Below are 21,389 nucleotides of genomic sequence, written 5' to 3' on the forward strand. Positions count from 1 at the left end.
TTAGACTCTCTTTTTCCTTGAGGACTGCCTTAATTCTTTGAGGTGTAGATTCAAGAAGGTGCCTGAAACTTTCCTCAGAGATTTTTAGTTCATATTGACATGGACATGGTTAGCTGCATGTCCTTTTGAATATCGTAAGCGTAAACTTTTGAGAGGATTTTAGGTTTGTGACATGGCATGTTACCCTGCTGGAAGTAGTCATGAGAAGATCCGTGCACTGAATCCTTGATCCTTGAGCATGAATCCTTAGAAATAAGTCACAGAATAATTTATTTTGTGAGCATCAATACTATTACTACTGTGATATCACTTCTCTTTGTGGATTTACCCAAGTGAACATAATATAAGCAGATGTTTGACCAGCTGTATGTATGATTTCTAAGGGTATAAACAGTAGAATTTAGAGAGGTAATCGAATCAGCACCTCAAATATAAATTGGTGTCTGCTACCCTTGATGCGACCTAGATGTAACCAGTCCAGCTTAGTTCATCACTGCAAACTTTATCTCAATACTACAAACTGTGCAGTGTAGCCTGCACTAAACTGCCTGGTACATTCATGCTATGTTTAAGAGACACAAAAGTAGTGCACTTCAGTTTGTTTTGCTAGATGTTTCACAAAAAACTAAATCCAGCAGCACATTTGAAAACTAAAATGAATCAGGACATTACATATAAAATCAAAATTTGTCAAATTTCTTCTGCTCCTGCCCTCTTTGTCTTACAGCTTTCACCACCTCTCAGTGTTTCGCATTGAGGGTTTTTGTTACTATGTAATACAGGGACAAACTGCGCAGAAAAAAGTTTGTGTGTTTGATGATATTTGTGAGTTGTTTGAAAAGCTGCATTTGAAAATTGTCTGGTGCTTAAAAAACATTAATCTGTTTAGCGAGAAGGAAATGAGAAGGAAAAAGAGATGTGTTTGGAGCTGGAAGCAGACTTTGGGAAGTCGCATTATTTTTCCTTATTTCTAAGCATGCTGTCTCTGGAGGCAATACCAGGCTGCAGCACATGAAAAATGAACTCATTCAGTAGTAACATGCATTAACCTGCCTATCAGATTTAATGAATCATTGAGTGAAGGTGCCAGAGTGCTGTTCTGGATCGTTCTGGCCCACTTTTTTGTTTTGTGTTCAGATATGCTGCTGACTTCCTGTCAGGCTGCCCTTTTCTCTCAGACTTGTATCGTCAACAAGGCGTTTTTACCCACTGGATATTTTCACTTTTTCACATCATTCCCAACAAATCTTAGAGATCCTTGTGTGGGAAAATTCCCAGCAAATAAACAATTTCTGAAATACTCAGACCAGCCAGTCTGCTCCACGAACAACCCTGCAACGTTCAAAGGCACTGAAATCACCTTTCTTCCCTATTCTGATGCTCAGTTTGAACAGCAGGTCGTCTTGTGATCGAGTGATTAGATATTTGCAGAAACGTGCAGTTGAACAGATGTGTTGTTGAGTGTATTTGTAGTGTGTAATTTAAACCTTATATGAACTTTTTTAAGGGGGCGTATGCCAACATCCCATATTACCTTGACATAAGCTAACTGTTATGTACAATAATAGAATAGAATAGAATAGAATAGAATAGCCTTTATTGTCATTGTACAGAGTACAACGAAATTGGAGTGCCACTCCCTTGGTGCAAGTTTCAATAATAAATATAAATGTAAAATATAAAAAGTACAAAAAAAACAATCGTAAGTACTCAAACAATAGTATGTACAATATATACAGGATAGCAGCATTAATATAATGACAGTATGAATAGCAGCATAATATAATGACAGTGACGGTATGGAATAGGTTCAATTGTTTTTGTGCTTATTTACTACGGTGATAGCTCTGGGAAAGAAGCTATCCCTGAATCTGTTTGTCCTGGTTTTATGTGACCTGTACCATCGGCCTGACGGTAATAGTTCAAACAGTTGGTTGCTGGGGTGAGAGTGGTCCTTGATGATATTGCCAGCTCTGCTGAGGTACCGAGAGTTTGCAGTGACCTCCAGGCTGGGCAGATGTTAATAACTGGCAAATGTTGAGGGAGCTGGCAGCATAAAATATACTAGAAAAGCTGTTTGGTAATTTCTATACTTCTACTTTATAATGCTTTATTTAAATTAAACATTCACCGGTCGCACACAGTTGAAGAATGCAGTTATGTGAACCTGCGCGTTTGTGGTGATCACTCCAGGAAACGTGTCACTGTTTCCATTCATCAAATGCAACAATACAATGCTCCAGAATATATCGATGTGCTTTTTTGATTGGTACATTTTGGCCGTGTTTTGTTTCACTTTCTGTCTGTGTGTCTTTACCAGCAAATTCAGAACCAGAGTTATTATAAAAGAGGTTTGGATTTGTCATTTTATGCTGTTTATGTTGTTTTAGCCGTCTCCGAGGAAGTTTAAGCAGCACTGAAATGTTTTCCTTGATGTATTTTTGGCAGATTAAACGTGTAAATAGTTTGTGAAACAAATTCAATGGGATGTTTTCCAATTTCAGTAGTTGTGAATGTCTCCAAAGCATGCTGATATTGACTACATAAACTAAGGTATGCATAAAATTGAATTGCATAAATCTTTTACACCCGTAGAAGAGAGATTGGTTGAAATGAATCAAGTGGTGGCAAAGATTTGTCAGATACACAAACTGAATATAAGACGGATGTAGTCACAGAGTCAATGTGCCAGTGCCCTAAGTCTGGATTGTTTCCAGTGCCCAGCAGAGTTTGATTACTCTAGTTGGGTGGCGTTATGGTGGGTGTTTCTATATTTTCCACAGTCTTAGAAGCACTCAACAGCTTTTTACCTGACATACTTCACACCTACACTCAGATGCAGTGTGTTCAAAGAATTAGAACATGTCAAACATACTGAAATAACTTCCTTTCCCAGTTTATTTTCCCCACCTGAGGGACTAGCTCAGCAGTGTTGCATAAAGCTTGTCAAAATGGTGCTCTTAGCCATGGTTTTTGTAATTAGTGTTTTATGGTAATTTTGGGCAATTGAGTCCCCAGTTACCATAGCAACAGCTCAATGTGCAATTTCCATGGACTGTTAAGGAAAGCTTTAGGGATAAAACTTACTAAAGGGTGTTTATGCAAATGAAAGCTGTCATGCAGGATGAGCAAACCCTGCAAATGCGGGCAGGGTTCGGGGGAAAGAGACGCTCATAGGTTTGAACCCTGCAGGTCACAGTGTGCATCAGCATTAGTGTGACCTTGAGGAAAATAGTAAAGCAGATCTCACTGCTGAAAGAGCGTGTAAGCTGGAAGATACCAACGCGCAGATAAAAAAGCCGTGGCGTCTAATCTTTCTTTTTCATCTAGAGAGGAGAGGAAAACAAGATGAGGGGAGGATAGAGGAGTGACAGAGGCAGCAGCAGGTGATAGATGGAGTGAACGCATGAATAGAGATCCAGACAGTCATGCACAGCTATCAGCTGGCAGTAAAAAAGAGAGATTGACTCCCGGCCAGAGTGAGAGAGAGCGAGAAAGAGGGAGGGATGACAGAAAGATGGAGAGGTTATTCCAGATAGCAGCAGGTCTCACAGTGTGTTCATGGAGACTTTTTCAGGTGAAGGTGAACTGTTCTCTTGCAGTCGGGACTGTTGGATCTGTATTCATCACATAGCAGGGAGACAAAAGTCACACAATGGGGCTCAGCAATGTAATCGAGGAAAAATAACACTGTTGAATAGCTGGAATTTTTTATTGAGCATCTCTCAGCTCACTGCTTTATTTTTAGGGCCAGTGACTCTATTGTTCTGGTTCACTCTCAACTACTTTTCAGCATCATTACCATTCTCTCCAGGCAGCTGCATTAGAAAGAAAATGATTCTGATAAACCCACGGCGTGCTACTGAGCAGGTCGATAAAGTGGTGCGTGTGACCTGCTTAACAGTCAGATAACTCTGTTAGGCATTGGTGGAGACCAGAGGGCAAACAAAAAGAAGAGTGAATATTAGACTTCTATTTCCCAAGTGGTTATAGATATGAGTTTAAAGTGGGTGATGCTTTCTCTGAGTCTCTACACGTGTACGCGTTCAGCTGGTTGTCGTAACATGCCGCAACCGCCTTTTACACGATGACATGCCAGCCCTGTGTTCCCGTTTGCACACGTTTGCAAAGTTGCCGTTTTATAGACCTTCTCAGATTGTCTGAATATTTTAGAGGTCTGAAAAAGTCAAACTATGTACTCCAAAATGTAAAAAAGTAAACCCCCGTAATAAATCACTGGATCAGATTGTACTCTACTTGAACTGGTGCATTTTGCGTTCCTATTTAGTCTGCAGAATCAAATTACCCTGAAACTTTGAGTAACAAGTGTCACTCTGTTCTATGATCTATGAATAGCTCCGAGCTTCTAGGTCAACAGTTTTGAAGACATGGCGCTGTTATCATAGACATCCGTATGCCTGTGTGTGTGTGTGTGTGTGTGTGTGTGTGTGTGTGTGTGTGTGTGTGTGTGTGTGTGTGTGTGTGTGTCTCTCTCTGTCTTTCTGGCTCTGAGCATTGGACGAGTTGCTGGGACACCAGCATGGCAAGGTGACCTCTAATAAATAACTAAATAACACGGAGACACACACACACACAGACTCTTACTGGCAGTCTGAGTCCATGTTTTCAGCCCAGAAGTCCAAAATGTATACAGTAAATCAACAGTTCATAATTTTGTTTAACTTTTCTTATCAATCCTAAAGATACACACACGCTCCAGAAGTATGTGGTGTATGTTTCATATCCTTTTTTTCCACATGATGTAAGATCGAGGAACATTTGAAACGAGTTGAGTGAGAGCAGCTATTTTTGTCAGTTTGTGCTTTAACCATTTATCACAGTTAGAAAAAAGCAGAAGGTCAAACTAGTGACCATCACATGTGCGCTGAAGTAACAAAGAGAGATGCAGGCTCCATTTGTGATCTAGTGCTGACCAGCTTTGACTTGTTAAACCCTCTGACGCCCAAAACCCAATGGCTAATGGGTCATCAGGGCTTTGTGTGTTGAAGTTAATTAGTGGTAAAAGAAGCATCTCTTACAAGAGATTTCAGCTTTATTGGCTGATTTCTGAGGGGGGGGGGGGTTGTAAGTCTAACCTGCCAATTCTATTTTTCTTTCCCAGAACTATAACTGACAGCACATACAAACAAAAATCATTACTTCTTCAATTAAAGACACTGAAAGAAATGATTAAACTTTACAATTCTTCTCCCAAACTGCACTAAGTCACAGGATTTACTCTCACTGAAACAGCTGAAAATAAAGTGCTGCTGGAAAGTGGTAACCATAACTAAGTCACCCTTACCTGACATATATGAATTTACTAAACATGAGTAAAGGCATCAGATGTATATTAAAGCAACTGTCAGGTACTTGCATCATTTTCCACTGTGTTTATAACTTAAAATAACGGGACACTTTGGTCCTTTGCTCATACTGAGGCTGCTGGCTTGTGGTTGGCTCTGAGCTCTGGATTATTGTCACAAACGTTTTCGTGTTGGTGCCCCCACGGTTAACCTTGGTGAACTTTGTGTCTTCACTCAGAATGAACAGGTTCCATGCTAACAGTGTGTGTGGATTGAAGTGTGTGCACGACTATTTCCCACTCTGCTCAAGTTGCACATGCTAAAATGGACTGCCTTACAATCACACGTGTGGAAAGTCGATCGCTCAGTGGTCCGGGCCGAGAACAGGTGATTCTGTTCCTGGCCGGTCAGTAAAAAAAAGACTAAATGGGTAGTCTTCTAAGTTTATAGTTTAAAATAAAAATATTTGTGCTTTTATTTAGAGGTTTTAATCGGTTTTTTTTACTTGTCCTGTTAACAGAACATATGTAGGTCAGCCATAATGAGCTGCAAAGTCTTTATTTAAGACTGTACACAGTCAAAGTAACCTCAGTGCTTTTAATGTGTTAGGAGTGTAGCTTTTACATGCTAAACAGGTCATTGTGAAATACAAAACAAATCCAAAATCTTTGGGAAAATGTGATCATATTCAGCAGAAATTGGCTTGTGCTGAGGTGAAGTTCTGCATTGGGTTTATGTGGAAAGACAAACTTTAATTTTGAAAAATAGCACAGATGCTTTCCTCTTTTCCTAATGAAGACAGGAGGAGGTTTTTTACTGCTCAAACACAGGATGATAAGTTTGCCTTCCCATTAAATTGCCTTCTGGAATTCAAAAATGGTTTTAGATCGAGCTGCTCCTGTATAGAAGAAACAAAAAGTGCTGTGCCTGGGTTTTAAGATGGCTCCCCTGCTTGTCTCTTGATAGAGGAAGCGATGGAGGAGGAGAAAGAGAAAAAGTTAAACCTGGAGACAGATTGAGGAAAAGCGCTGAGACACCGAGAGAATGAAAGGGGGGGAAAAGGAAGATAGAGCGAGGAGATGCGCTGGGGCATCTCAGGCAGAAAGAACTGGGCCATTGAGCACAACTCTGGAAGAAAAGAGATGGAAAAAAAAGAAAAGAGTGGCCTGGAAAAGAGGGAGAGACAGTGAGAGATGACAGAAGGAGAGGAGAGGCTCATGTGAAGCCTTTCCTCTGTGAGCTTCACATATAGGCTACTGAAGAACAGTTGGACGAGCGAAGCCTTGAAATGAAAAACCAAATAAGTTGGTCTGGTAATGTTTGAGAACAGCCAGCTGTCTCTCTGTTGATCAGGATATCACTTTGCACTTTCCAACAAGCTGTTTTCAAGTCTGACTTTGGATCTTTAGACGAGAAGTCCATTTTCTTGTAACTAATAAGCACCTACAACTAGTAAGCTGATCATCTTTATTATGTTGAATAGTGAAAAATGATGGAATGTCCCTGTCTCAGAGAAATGTTGTGGATTGTCATCTATTAAGTAAATCGGTGAAAATCTCATATCTGTTACTTTTGGGCTCTGAAGCCTTTTCTATAGGAAAATTACCAGAAAGCAACCAGCTAGCAACCAGTTTCCTCGGCTTGTGTTCATTGACAGACTCATTCATACTGATGGCAGAGTGCTGGCAACAATCTGTCTGCACTCATTAATAAAATAGCACCTTCTGTGAGAGTGATTGCAGTTAAGTCAGACTGCAACTGTTTGCAGAAAGGTTGCCTCCTTTCAGGCGATCTGTGCAATCGCCTTCCAATCACAAGTTGTTCGGAAGGCGATTGCAATCAATCAGTCACAGCACATTGCAATCTGGTGCAGAATGACAGAAGTTCAATTCAATTCAATTCAATTTCATTTATATAGCGCCAAATCACAACAACAGTCGCTTCAAGGCAAGTCAAGGCAATTAACAGGCAGCCAGCACAGATGTCCTACTTTTTATCATTTGACTGATCCATTAGCGTGCTCTGAGTTAGCTTTTTGATACCAAGTGTGTCCAATGTCGGATGGTTTTTCAGTTGAATAAATGTAATGTAAGCTTGCTCAGCTAACACTATTTCAGGATTTTGGTGCATAAGATGAGCTCTCTTGTTCATAGTATTCCCAATGTATTTCATTTTATTGAGCTAGCATTGGCAACATCCGGTCTTCCCTCTGCAAAGCCTTGCAGCCATGGTGGTAACTGTTGTGGATGAGAATTGTGGACAGGACTATGGATAAAGTTATTCTTCAGATTGTCTATTACTGTACACCAACGTCAGTTTAAATCTTGCTGTAGTTTCCTGTCAGTTTTGAGCTATAAAAGACTGACAGCTTTTGAAGTAGTGTTCATAGTTTTTCTCAGTTTTTCTAGAATGCCCAGTAAACGGGTTCATGACTTTTATGACCAGATATTATCCATATTAATGAGAACTAAACTGGTACTTAAATATCATTTTCCTTCAGTAAATTAGTGCTCAAAGCCTGTTTTACAACAAACCACATTTACCTTTGACAAACCACTCACATCCCCTTTAAGCTCTTTCTAGGGTTTGGTGATAAAAAAAAGTAATTTTTTTATATCAGTCAATATCAATAAAAATATCATAGTTAGTAGTGCTATTGTCATTATCATTTGGCCTTTCATGTTTTCTGTCAATGAACTCTTAATAGAAATATAAAGTTCACAGAAGCCATATTTCTATTGAAGAAATGTGTTTCACAATAATGATTTTAATAGTTTGATCGCTCAGCCCTACTTTCAGTTGCCCACGGCCACACTTTGGCATATGGACCGGGGAGCTTAGTATCAACCCACTGACCCTTTGATTACTTGGCAACCGTCTCTACCTTGTGAGCCACAGATGATAATGAAACTCGTTATGAGGTATTTCATGTGCTTAAGCCTACCAATTTGAGCGCTTTTTTTATATAGCTCAAAAATGAAGGATACCTTAAATGACACATCAGATCTTGATAAATTAAAGGTTTCATTTGAAAAAGGGTCATTAGAATTTTATGCTATTTATGCCTTTTTTTGCTGCTCTTTTTTAAACTTATTCTTTTTAAACTGTATTGCTTATTGCACTGTAGAGGCTGGTGAGGAACAGTATTTCCTTTCAGGCTGGGTAACACCATAAGGAATGATAATAAACTTCTTTAGTCTTCTTGAGAAGTCATGATCATCAACCCTTTGAGGTACAGATTTAAAAAATTAAAGACTTCCCTTTATTTTATTTATGTATTTATTTATTTGGAATGTTGCAGAAGCAAATTTATGAGAGAAAAGGCTGTGGAAACACGAGCACACTTCTCTTCGACGCCGATGCTGTCGATAAAATGTCAATAGTTGCCACCAGGGTTTGCTGCAGGCCAGGATGCGTCGCATATATTGCCCCAAACTAACAGAGTCATGTGCTATTCTTGGCTGACTTTTTAAAATTGCCAAGCATTCCTGTTGAGCAGCTAATTAATAAAAAGATCTATTAGCCGCCATATGAAAACAGTGTACATGATAGAATCCCTGCAGTAGCTCGGATACGTTCATATCTGACAGCATGATTCTCCCTGACTGCCTGTCACGCAGCCCTTTTCTGTCTGGCTGCTTGTTTATCTGTCTTTATTGCAAACTATTTATAAATCCCACTGTTTGTCTGTCTAACTTTCAGTCTGTCATTTGTGGGTACTTGTCACTGAAGGCAGTCACGTCCTAAAGTTTTTCTGTGTACACAGTGAGAGTCATAAACATCTTTTTCAGGTCACTCTGTGGTTTCGGTAACAACGCTTTGACTCATTTGGCGCGTTTGTATATTTGTTCATTCATGCATCTGAGCATAATTGATTGTCACATTTCGGGTGCAGGTGAATTGTCAGCTGTTCTCGGCTTTGTTGTGTCAGCTGATTGTTATTTTTAGTGTGAGTGATGCAAGGGTCGTTGGGTTTTACAGACGTGCCACCTGGAGCCACAGTGGCAGGCAGATTGGACTGGCTGAGAGTGTGAAAACGCCCAGACTGTGATTCATCAAGACCGTGTTGTGATTCCTCGAGGCTTTGTCCTCTTCAGAAAAATGCAAACCATTTGTTAGAGCACAGATAAATGTTTCCCTGACAGCAAGGCTTTTTAGGGATGGGAGCGACGGGATGGAATGAAACGGTGAGAACTGGGGATGGTTTGGGGGAAAAGTGAGGTAAAATATTTTATTTGTATCTGTTTTTTCACTTAAATCAACCTAAAGGTAGGGAAATATGAGGCGGGAATAAAACTAACCCACACAACTTCAGAAATTTACAAAACCTTCACACTGCGCCTAACTAAAATAGACAATTAAATTAAATGTGATCTCCAAAAAAAGCTACTAACTATTCAGTAAACCCTGTTATTAGTGATCTTCAATAAATATTACCACTGTTTTGTCTACGCTTATGAAAGATGAATTCATAATTAAATTAATTAATTAACGTCTCACTAAATTAAGTGAGACTTTAATTCTTATGAGCATTATAAAACTTCCAGAGGTAACCAGAGGTAATTCTGACCTTTTAGCCACTGATCAGTGTATTAGCAGACTGATATTTTTTCAAATTTATAATAGCCAGTAAATAAATCTTAAAACTGTAAAGAAGAGATGGCGGTGTGTTGATGTTGCATAATTCGTCCACAAGAGGGCACTCTCAGTTTCATTGTTGGCAATGCACCTGTTTGGAAGGACAAACGTAAACAAATAAATAAACAAATGTAACACATTTTAGGGAAATCTTTTTGAGTTTTTGTATCTAAAGAAAAAAGACTAAAATTGGGAATTATATCAGAATATCAGCATCTGTCTTAAAAATCCTACATCACTCCTGTATGTCGATGTCGGCCATTAACATAAAAACCAGGATGTCACACATTCAGAATGTCAAAAAAACGAAGAAACACACAAACGAACGGCAATACTCGAGACTTAGGGTCTAATTTAAAAGAGCTCCTGTCTCATCTCCTTCACCTGCTTCTCGCCTCTCATGTGAGCTATTATGCATCATCTAAAATCAAATAAAATGTTAAAGATTTGCATTTTCTTTCTTTAAGGAAGTACAGGATAATGACTACCATTTAAAACACTGAATTCGTTTCAGCAGTTGAAATTACAGCGCGCTGGACCTCAATGTGAACCAGCGGTCTGCTTCACAAAAAGGATGGCATAATAAGCTGGCAATATAGTTTTATACCACAACAAAAACAAGAATTATCATGGGAAATGACATGGCGGTCCTTCTGCCTCCCGTCTGACCTCGTCTGCATCTGCTCCTTTCCTGGAAAAAGACACCTCCCTAGCCTAACCTTGCTGCATTAAAATCAGCTAGCAATTCTTAGCCTGTTGTTTTCTACTTATTATCCAAGTCCGGGACAATCTGTTCAGACTCTCTTGGACCAGAAAAATTTCACCCTGACTTTAACTAGTTATGATGTGTAAGCATGTTTGCAAAATCCCTCTGCAGCTCAACATGTCAGCCTCAATAATTCAATTCAGTCATAGCACTGAATTGATCCTTTTGACCCTATTTACACAGAGTGCCAACTCTTAATGAGCGCAAAGACAATGAGTATATAATAATCACAAAAAACAGCTTTACTTAATCATTTTATTCCTAACAGGTATGACTTTGTAACTTTAGACAAACAGCTTTGACCTGTGATGCCAAAAAAGAGCAATAAAGTCCTTCATTTTTTCTATATCAGTCGTACGGTTTTTCTATTCCAAAACAAGATAACACATTTTTTTTAATTGCTCAGATACATATCATGGATCAGCCTATCCGCTGTCTTTAATGCCTTTTAAGGTCTTTAACATTAACTTTGAAAGCAGCCCTGAACGTTGTGTGGGATATCTGGTTAAGTCAAACTACCGAAGCTTAACCAGATCTTAACCTTTGAAGTAGCAGACGACAAGAAATTGTTTCTAATTTGATATATTTTCTGTGATACTTATGTTTTGTGATTATTGCCAACAGAGAAAATACCCCAGTTTTTTTCTGGGGGGTTTTTTCCATCAGATTATTCTTCCAGACTTTGCTGGCTTGCTATTTATAATATTCATCCGGTACTTATCGATCAGTCTCTTTACATTTTTTTCATTATATTTTTCCTACATGAACTTATGCAGTAAATAACCAAACAAATTGTTTGGGGGGGTCTGATATGATGAGAAGACATTGTGCAACAGACAACATCACGAGTGAGTTTCCCCACATTTTAATATGTAAGAAAATATCAGAAGATTGGGGCGTTTGTCATCACTGCAAAGTTTATTTGTGTGTTGAAATGTTAAAGGTTGTGGAGCAGCACAGGACAGTCTGACAGTCAAGCAGCAGCTGATACGGGTAGCCTGCTCCTTCTACTGGTTAATGCCTCATTCAGTGCTGGTTGTCCGGCCACGCTGAAGGGTGAACGGTTTGATTGTGCACCAAAGTTCCACAAAAGCAAGCGGAGGCAAAATCCACTCAGTGATGACGCATCGTTCAGACTCACTTTTTTATGACGACTCTCTTTCAAGCCTTTTTTGCAGCCAGATGCCTTGTTATCCCAGACTGTGGATTTGTCTAAAAAGCTTAATATCTACTATCAAAATCAGTCCTCCAATGATAAACCTGTGCCTCAGACTTATATAACTTTTCACTATTCCAGTGTACGTATGTGGGATGACAGCACATTTCTATAGGACTTTTCAAAAAGAACATCTTAAAATGATGTTCTCTGATGATCAGAGACTCAAGCACAATTGAAATCTGCATGTGTGTGTGTGAGTATTTTCATGTGGTGGTAGTACAGGTAACTGCCCAAAGTGCTTATTTAATGTTTAGTAAATGTAAAAAAAAAAAACAACAACCCAACAAAACACAGAAAGTGGCAGAACAAGCTGTTCTTGGCCGCTAGATAACTAACTGCCTCCCACATGCACACACACACTCACACTCAGGGATTTGCTTGACAATGTGGAGCACTGGGATGTGAAACAGGATCTTCCGTGTCCTCTCACCGTCACTGACACAAGTAAATGACTGTTTGTGTCACTGATTTGTATGTGTGTGTGTGTTTCACATGTGCTCGTCCGCGATAGCGTGCGACTGTTGTGAGCGAGTGCAGAAACCCTGGGGCGATATCCACAGAGCGCAGCTCTCCCGCCTTTTGCGAGAAACAGAAAAGGAAACACGAAGCGGTGGCATGGAGCTGTTCTCGGGCTCTTATTCAGGTGCTATAAAAGTGTCTGACATATCTGAGTCTACATTAAGCGTCGCAGAATGTGGAGCGCTCGCCCACCGAGTGCAGCATGTTCTGTTTTATGACACAGAAGAGAGAGACAGAGAGAGCAGGAGAATGAGTAAAAATACACCCAGCTCCTGGGAGACGGTCTCTATGGCAGCGGTTACCGTGGCGACAGTGAGGCTGCACGTGAAGCGATGGCTGTCATGGCACCCCTAGGGGAATTCACCCTCTTGAGCTGCTGGAGGACATGCACAGATATTCACAAACACACAAGCTTGAATGAAGAGCAGAGGGAGGAGGAAAGCGACCGCTCGAGGGGAAATTCAGGAGAACTGCCGATCGCTCGCTAGCTGTGGTAAAAACTTAACTCTGGGGGACTGCCGAGCTAAAGCAGAGTTTGCTTGAACATTTTATGAAGCTATATAATTTTAAAAGGAAATATTTTTACCAGCTCAGACAGTGCAGTTGAGTTTTGTGTGACATTTCAGCAAAGTGTCCTGCAATTCAGTAGTTGGGACCAACGTTAAAGATGGTTTGTTTTGACTTATTAGTAGACAATAAAGGGGGGTCAAAAGTAGTTTTTGTGACTCTGTGAAAAAGGTATGTGAAGAAATATTTCTTACATTGCTTGGTGTGTTCCCAGTGCTTACTGTATATGTACACTGCACAGCCAAAAAACAAAAAGTCCCACACTCTAATATTTTCTGGGACTGCCTTTAGTTTTATAGGCACTACACACTCACTGAGGAATTGTTTCGAGATATTTACAAAGTGTATTTAAATATTTTTTCAACAAGATCTTGTAACCATGATGAGGCAGTCAGACTGCTAAAGTCTTCTGCAGCACATCCAGAAGATTCTCAGTGGGTCTAAGGTCAGGTCTCTGGTGATCCCTGAGCCAGTGAATTCTGTCATCTGTCATCTTGGAACGTGCTCGTGCCGTCAGGGATGAAAAAAAAAAATATTGATGGAAAATCCTGGTCAGTCAGTACAGTATATTTAGCAGAAAAACAATTGTCTTTTTTTATTAACAAACACCTGATCATTTCAGTGTGGGCATTGACGGTGAAGGGAGGGAGGCAGGACAAAAGACACACTGTGGAAGAGAGCCAGAGATTAATAACAACTAATAATTAAATGCAGAGCAGAGTATTAAACACACAGAGAGTATAAAGAGGTGAATGAAGAAAAGAAACACTCAGTGCATCATGGGAAGCCCTCAGCAGCCTAGGCTTATAGCAGCATAACTAAGGGAGGATACAAGGTCATCTGATCCAGCACTAACTATAGCCCTTGATAAACTGTAAGGACCTTTTCACATAATGAAGTCTGCACATTTTTACCAATACTGCTGCATTTTTACTTTCTCCTGAGTTGGATTTTTGGCTCTCTCTCGAGTATTTTTAACAGCGTGCAGTGTGGCGTTAATACTTCTTCATCACAGTCTTCTTCTTTTTCACCCGCTGCTGGTGTGTAAAAGTGTACATGTGTGGAGGTGCTTAAGTCTGTGCGTGTGCACATGTGGGCGGGTGTATGTTACAGTAGCAGTTCTTGTAAACCTTCTCGCTACATCTTTGTTTTCTGTTTTATGTCATAATTATTATGATGATTACCAAAGCTATTTAAATGTGTGTGTGTGTGGGGGGGGGACTTGCACTTGCACATGAAGCATTGCCTCTGCAGAGTCAGTCTGCTCCGTCATGCTGTTTCCATAGCAGCAGCAAGAGCCAACACAGCCAACCACGCTCACTTCCTTGTTTCATCCTATTGGTACTGGCTCATTCTGACTCCCATCCAAATTGTATTTCTTTTTTTTCTTTTTTGTGCTGCATGCTATCTGGATGTCTGGGCAGGACTGGACACACTTCGGCACCCCCTTTACATTCACTCTAGCAGAGGTGATCAGTGTGTTAGAAATAAAGACAAAACCTAACGATGACTAAAATATTTCACTGCATCCATGAATGGCCACGTGGCCAAGTCCTTTGCACTGTTATATTGATATATGGGTCACACAGAGCAGTCTTCATCCTTGTTATTTGTCTTTTGGTGTGATATCTGTTGTGAACAGTGGCAGCACAGCGCCCTCTTCTTTTCCTCATGAACTTCAGATAATCAGTCTGTGCAGGTGTCCCACACCCATATTTGCTATTTGTCACCCTGCTGTTGTTAATACTTGCCTGGGCGACATCAGCTCCTCTCTCTCGTTCCCTCTCCGCTCCGTTGACAAAAAGCTGTTATTTTTAGTCTACTCTGTCTTTGTAAATTAAGCTGTTACATCCATAACCGTGAGGGCAGAGCAGGCAGCTGCACTATCAGTAGCTTATAGAAACAGATTTCTTAGCAGACGGCGAGCTCATATTTTGCACATGTTTTCAAGACAAAAGTTTTTTTTCTGTGCTCCTTTTAGTGAGTTCTGTAATTACTCAAAGTCACCTCAGTCAGGAAAACAAATGTTTTTGCTTATGTGTGATGGATCACACACACACACACACACACACACACACACACACACACACACACACACACACACACACACACACACACACACACACACACACAATGAATAATGATAACTAAAGCCAAAAACCTCCAGAGTCAAAAAAGGCACGTTATAGATGGAAAATGAGTTTTAACAAACTCTGATTTGTGGGTCACGTCACCTGTGGTTAGTGTTACTGGTTTCTTTGGAACATAATACTGGGCCATCTGGCTTAATGATTCGAGGATGCTGTAGACACTGAAACTGATTTTGCATGTTTGCTAATTATGTATTTTTAAGCCCAACAAGCAGTCCGCCTGCCTTCTTACTCAGCCACTGAGAAGATCCTTAGTGCTGTGTAACCACGATGGAGTGTGTCAGCTGACTTCTGCCGCCTGTGCTCAGACAGCCACACTAGCAAGCTGATGTTCTAGCAAGCTGAGCGTGGACACATGTAGTGTGTTACCTCTTTGTTTAGGCATCTTTATATTGCAGAGAATCTAATAAAGATTGTAAAGAGCAGCAGGATGTATTGACCTGTGGTGTAGTTTGCTCCAGGCCCGGATACTGTTAACATTAAATGTTTCTGAGAAAATGCTGTTGGGACAGCAATGTTAAGTCCCAGCCAAAATGGTTGTGGTTTGATTGGGGAACTTAATTATAAAGCAGATGACCAGAGGGCACATTGTTTCCAAGTCAGGCCCTTTCTTAGAAATCAGGAAATATGGATCACATCAGTGTAGTTGTGTAGCTATGAAAAAAAGCAAAGCAATACATCTGTATGTGTTTTCTTTAATATATTTGATAGAGAGTCTTTTTGGTAGTTTATTTGGTAGTTAGGGTTGGATCAGGTGACCCTGAATCCTCCCTTAGTTACACTGCAATAGGTCTGGGCTGCTTGGGGCTTCCCATCAGTGTTTCTTTTTCACTCGCTATATGTTTATACACCACTCTGCATTTAATCAGTAGTTATTATTCATCTCTGGCTCTTTTCAGCATGTCTTTGACTTGTTTTCCTCCCCTTACCCCAACCAGTCTGACAGGTTGCTGCCCCTCCCTGAGCCTGCTTCCTGCAGAGGTGTTTTTCCTGTTTAAAGGAAGGTTTTCCTCCCCACTGTCGCCAAAGTGCATGCTCAAAGGGGATCATATTATTGCTTGGGTTTTCTTGTTTTCTTTGTATTGTTATAGGATCTTTACCTTACAATATAAAGCACCTTAAAGCAGTTGTTGTGATTTAGCACTATAAGTAAAACTGAATTGAATTGAACTGAATAGTGCCGCGCAGTACTGCACTGTAATGCTTTCAATAAAAGGTAGACATCTGATGTTAGCATGGTTTACAGTTCTCATATCTAGAAGAGATATAGCATTAATATTCCATAATATGCAGTGTACATCATGATTATATTGATTATACAGTTTATGTCACAGTAGTGTAATTAACACATCAATTTCTTCAAAGTATCCAAAGTGACGTAGTTAGTTATATATTTAAAAAATATATAAGAAAACATTAGGTTAAAACTTCTTACACTTTCTTAATAGCATCCACGCTATTTGCTTTAAAACTACACTCTCCAGCCACTTTATTAGGTACACCTAATTAACACAAATTAGCCAGTCACATGGCAGCAACTGCTTGCATTCAGAAATGTTGAATGTGGGAAGAAAAGTAATTTTAGTGACATTGAATGTGGGAAAGTTCTCGGTACATTTCAGAAACTGCAAAGCAGGAAAGCATGGATCCATCTGGCCTTGTATCGATATTTCAGGATGATAGTGGTGTAATAGTGTGGAAGATATTTTTTCATTGTACTTTGGGCCCATTAGTGCCAACTGAGCCTTGTTTAAACACCACAACCTACCTGAGTATTGTTGCTGACCATGTCCATCTCTTTACAACCACAGTGTAGCCAACTTCTAATGGATTCTTCCGGCAAGCTAACATGCCATGTCACAAAGCCCAGTTTAGGCTCAAATGGCCTCCGATGGCCCTGATTTTAATCCAGTAGAGCACGTTTTGGATGTGGTGTAACAGCATATTCACACTGTGCATGTGCAGCTGATAAATCTGCAGCAAATATGACATGCTATCATATCAACATGGACAAAGATCTTTGAGGAATGTTTCAAGCATTTTATTGAATCTATTTCACAAATAATTAAGGCAGGTGTAACTACTGAAGTGGCCGAGTATCTGCGGTAAAAAATAATACACAGACAAGCCGCCGCCAAACAGCATCGTGAGAAGCACTGACTGCCGGGTTTACACATAGAATAGGCAAACAGTAAATGTCAGCTGGCCTCATTACACCTGCACTGAGCATGACTGTGGATAAGGATGCATTGATTTTAATGGTCCAGTCCTTTTAGATAAACAGTCCTGCAGGATCTGCGACCTTTTATCTGATTTCAGTGGCTTGCAAAAAGCTAGAACAGATAACACAGTGTACTCGCAATGTTCAAGATTACTCTCTCTATCGTCTGAATTCATCTGGTCTCACTGTGCTGGACATGTGTGTGTTTATAGCCAGATAAAGCTGCAGGTCTTATCTCTGAGCCTCCTGGTGTTCCTCTCACTGCTCTCTACACCTTCTTATTTTCACGTTCTCTCTTTAGTTTCCTCATCTCTTTCTTTTCATGCCGCTCTGCAGCTTCTCATCGCATCCAGTTGCTGTTGTGCTCGATGGCAGTTGAAGATCAAGCAGGAAATTGAAGTCCAATCACTGAAAACTCGCTCTTTGTTCCGTTTGAAAGGGCTGGCGTTAAAATGTCTTTATTTGTCAATAGATTGAGCGCAGCGAGCGAGTGGGTTTGCAATGATAAAGCTGAATGATGAGTCCTCACTCAAGGACTTTAATAACCATGGTTAGCCTACTTATGCCATTCAGCCACAAGCTTTTTAAATGGAGTTGTGTAATGGAGCGATGTTGTCGCAGAATTACAAAGGATTCGGTCTAATTATATGGCTCTGGCTTGTTGTTTGAAAAGACCATGTGTGTGTGTGTGTGTGTGTGTGTGTGTGTGTGTGTGTGTGTGTGTGTGTGTGTGTGTGAGACAAAGCGAGCCGAGCCTCAGCCTGCTGTGAACTGGGTAACTGCTGGTTGGCGGGGGATCACTGTGATACCCATCTGCCATGTGAGTTTTACATCTGCCTGACAGTCATGTGAAGCTTTTAAACTAATGTGGGTCCTTCAACACCTGTGACCTAAAGTATAATTTCACATTTTTCTCTGCCTTGGAACAATCTTCACGTATCCAATATGTACAGTGGCTGTTCAACACGGTTGAATTAAAACACAAAACAAAAACAAAACATAAAGGTCTGAATAAAACATGTCTCACTTCACAAAAATGTGGTGCTAGTGTAAATGATATCGTTCTCTAAAGTCACTTATAATACGACTTCACCTGCAGTTTTGGTTTGGTTGGACGGGGACACTTAGTGTCAATACCCACATTAGTTTAATTTTACTGTAAGAGCAAACCTTTAGCAGTGTCCATGTCTGATCTGGCTCAGAGTCGGTCTATTTCAAAAGGATGTGGGCACTGATTCCTGTACTTGACCATGGACTCAAATCTGAGTACAGCAGTAGTTCATTCAAATTCAGTGTAAGAAAACAGCTCAAATAATCATTCAGCAATTTTAGATCACCGCGTTTATATTTTTTGGTAGACTACTTTGTTTTTGTCTCTCACAGGGTTGTCAGTCAGCCACACTCACATTTACACAAACTCAATTAAGAGTCAGGATGAGGAGAACGTTCAAACTTGACACCACACAGAGAGGCTCGAGCCAACAGAACGATTTGGTACGTGCAGATTAAAATACTTTGTATGCTGATTTTGAACTATGGTTTAGATTTAAAAGGATCAGCTCACTAATTTTGGACATCAAGATTATCTTATCTTATTATTAATGTTGTAAACCACTAACCAAATTATGAATAGATAACAAAATCTGATATTGTTTATGTTTTCACAAGTAAAAATAATGTTTTGTGTCCAGTATTTTTATAGAAAAACCATGAACCATACCACACACATCCTGTGTCTGGAAGACCCTATCTCTACCTTTAGGATTAGGCCCTTAAGCCCAGCATAACTAATGCAGCATAACTCTCTTAGTTATGCTGCAGTAGGTGTAGACTGCTTGGGGAATCCCATGATGCATTGAGTATTTCCTCTTTAGTCACCTTTCTAACTCACTATGTGTTAATAGACCTCTCTGCACTGAATCATAGTTATTATTCTCTGGCTCTCTTCCACAGCATGACTTTATCCTGTCTTCCTTCTCTCACCCCAATCGGTCACTGCAGATGGCCCCGCCCCTCCCTGAGCCTGGTTCTGCTGGAGACTTCTTCCTGTTAAAAGGGAGTTTTTCCGTCCCACTGTCACCAAAGTGGTTGCTCTTAGGGTGTCATATGATTGTTGGAGTTTTCTCTGTATTTATTACTGTAGGGTCTACCTTACATTATGAAGCGCTGTTGTTGTGATTTGTCACTGTATAAATTAAACTGAATTAAATTGAACTACAGCATTTGAAGCCTAAGCTAGTGTCTAATAGAGGTGGGGGGAAAAATCGATACTGTGTAGTATCGTGATATTTTGTTTGCTAATAATGTATCAATACAGGGACAGCAGAAATCGATATTTTGTTGCAAAAAAAGTTTTTGTGCTCTGACTTCAGAGCATGTTGATCAGCTCCTTTTTCTGAGCAAGAATCCTGACATTCCTTCACTGTCCAAATGTGTTTAACTTTTTTTTTGGCAGCAATAAACATGACAGTTTACTTATTTTAATTTAAGACATGTTTTATTTTAATTAAGTTTAAAACTTTTTTATGTAATGTAAAATTATATTTTGTTTTAATTTACTTTCAAATTCTTCAGTTGCTGAATGGGCTGCATAGTTTTCATAAATTGCATAGTTCAGAATAGCTATAATTGTACCAGATGGTTGCATTCAGTTAAGTTGGACTAGACTGTAATACAAACCGTTCAGTTTGTCAACAATAAAACTGACTGAAATGAGAGAAAGACTGAGTGCGAGGCTTTGTTATTAGATAAAATGAATATTGATAAAGTTTACCTTTATGTACAGAATCTGAATATCGCAAAATATTTTAAAAAATTGCAATAATATCGTATCGTGCGTTAAGTATTGTGATAATATCGTATCGTGGGATGTATGGTGATTCCCACCTCTAGTGTCTAATGCCCTTCACTGGCTTTGCATTGATTTGAAGGTTGAGAAGGGCAAACATTTCAGAAATTACTCTGTTGAAAGTAAAGGTTGCTCACCCCTCTCTCTTTATCAGTTGATATCTTCCCTTCTTTCCATGGTCAGATGAGGGTGCTATGTGTATTTGCAGCATCTGTTATCATCTGGTACACTTGCATTATTTTTTCTGTAGCAAAAAACACCAATATGGACTTGCCACACCATTTATGAGACTTTCACACAGTCCATCAAACGTTTTTGGTTTCAGCCTCAAAGGAATGCTAGTTTCTTTTCATGCTTGTTACTGTTAGCTAACTAAGCTTGATGATGAATTTGGACAGAGGAACTCTTGTCACCCCAGACTTGACTGAAGCTATTGAAGCTTAGTAGTTTCTGCTGATACTGTTCTCGCTTTTCCTCAGGTGGTTATTGGTGGGGATCAAAGTGTTGTTAGTTGTAGGAAGTGATCAAATTTTTTTGTCACATATTTTGTCATTCTTCTTGTCATGAATTGGGGCTTTGATGTGTCACACTGTATAAATTACCACCATTTGGTGGGATCAAGTCTGAGCAGGCTTGATTACTTTTGACAGCTTGCTTCTGTATTTATGAGGACCTACAGAGTGCCTACAGATAGAACAAGTCAGTAATTCATTAAAAATTATATTGCAGTAATAATGCATGATTGCTACAAAATCCCAAGACACACTAACGTGACTCAGCAAACCATTTGGTCACCACTGGTTTCTCATCCTCTGCAAGGCTGTGGAGGGCTCACTATGCATAAGATGAACAGTCCTCCTGTCTATGCAAGGCATGTAGGTGATATTTGTACAATGAAAAGCTCCTATATCTGATCCCACTGTGTTTAACACATTGTTTTTTGCACTTTGAGATTCAAATAGGCACATTTTTTCCTTCTGCACAGTATGAATAATTTTGCAGTAGGTGGATTGTGAAAATGTTTCTTTGTGCATTTATTTATTTCATTACTCATCAAAAGATGCAAAATCTGTCACTGTGAATGAATGCAACTCACATTTTTTATCACGTAGTTTTTAGAATTTGTTTCCCACGTTTTATAGAAAACCCCACTCA

General features: G+C 39.8%; 1 protein-coding gene across 14 annotated transcripts in view; it reads left to right on the top strand.

Moving 5' to 3' along the window:
* Nucleotides 1-21,389, top strand: part of lrrc7 (leucine rich repeat containing 7) — a 154,864-nt gene that overhangs the window by 74,995 nt on the left and 58,480 nt on the right. The window lies entirely within an intron of this gene.

Source organism: Aulonocara sp. 'chitande type north' Nkhata Bay, linkage group LG17 (assembly GCF_057382095.1).
Source record: "Aulonocara sp. 'chitande type north' Nkhata Bay isolate Kocher_YH1m ecotype deep benthic linkage group LG17, A_spYH_male_GT1.1, whole genome shotgun sequence".
NCBI lineage: Eukaryota > Metazoa > Chordata > Actinopteri > Cichliformes > Cichlidae > Aulonocara > Aulonocara sp. 'chitande type north' Nkhata Bay.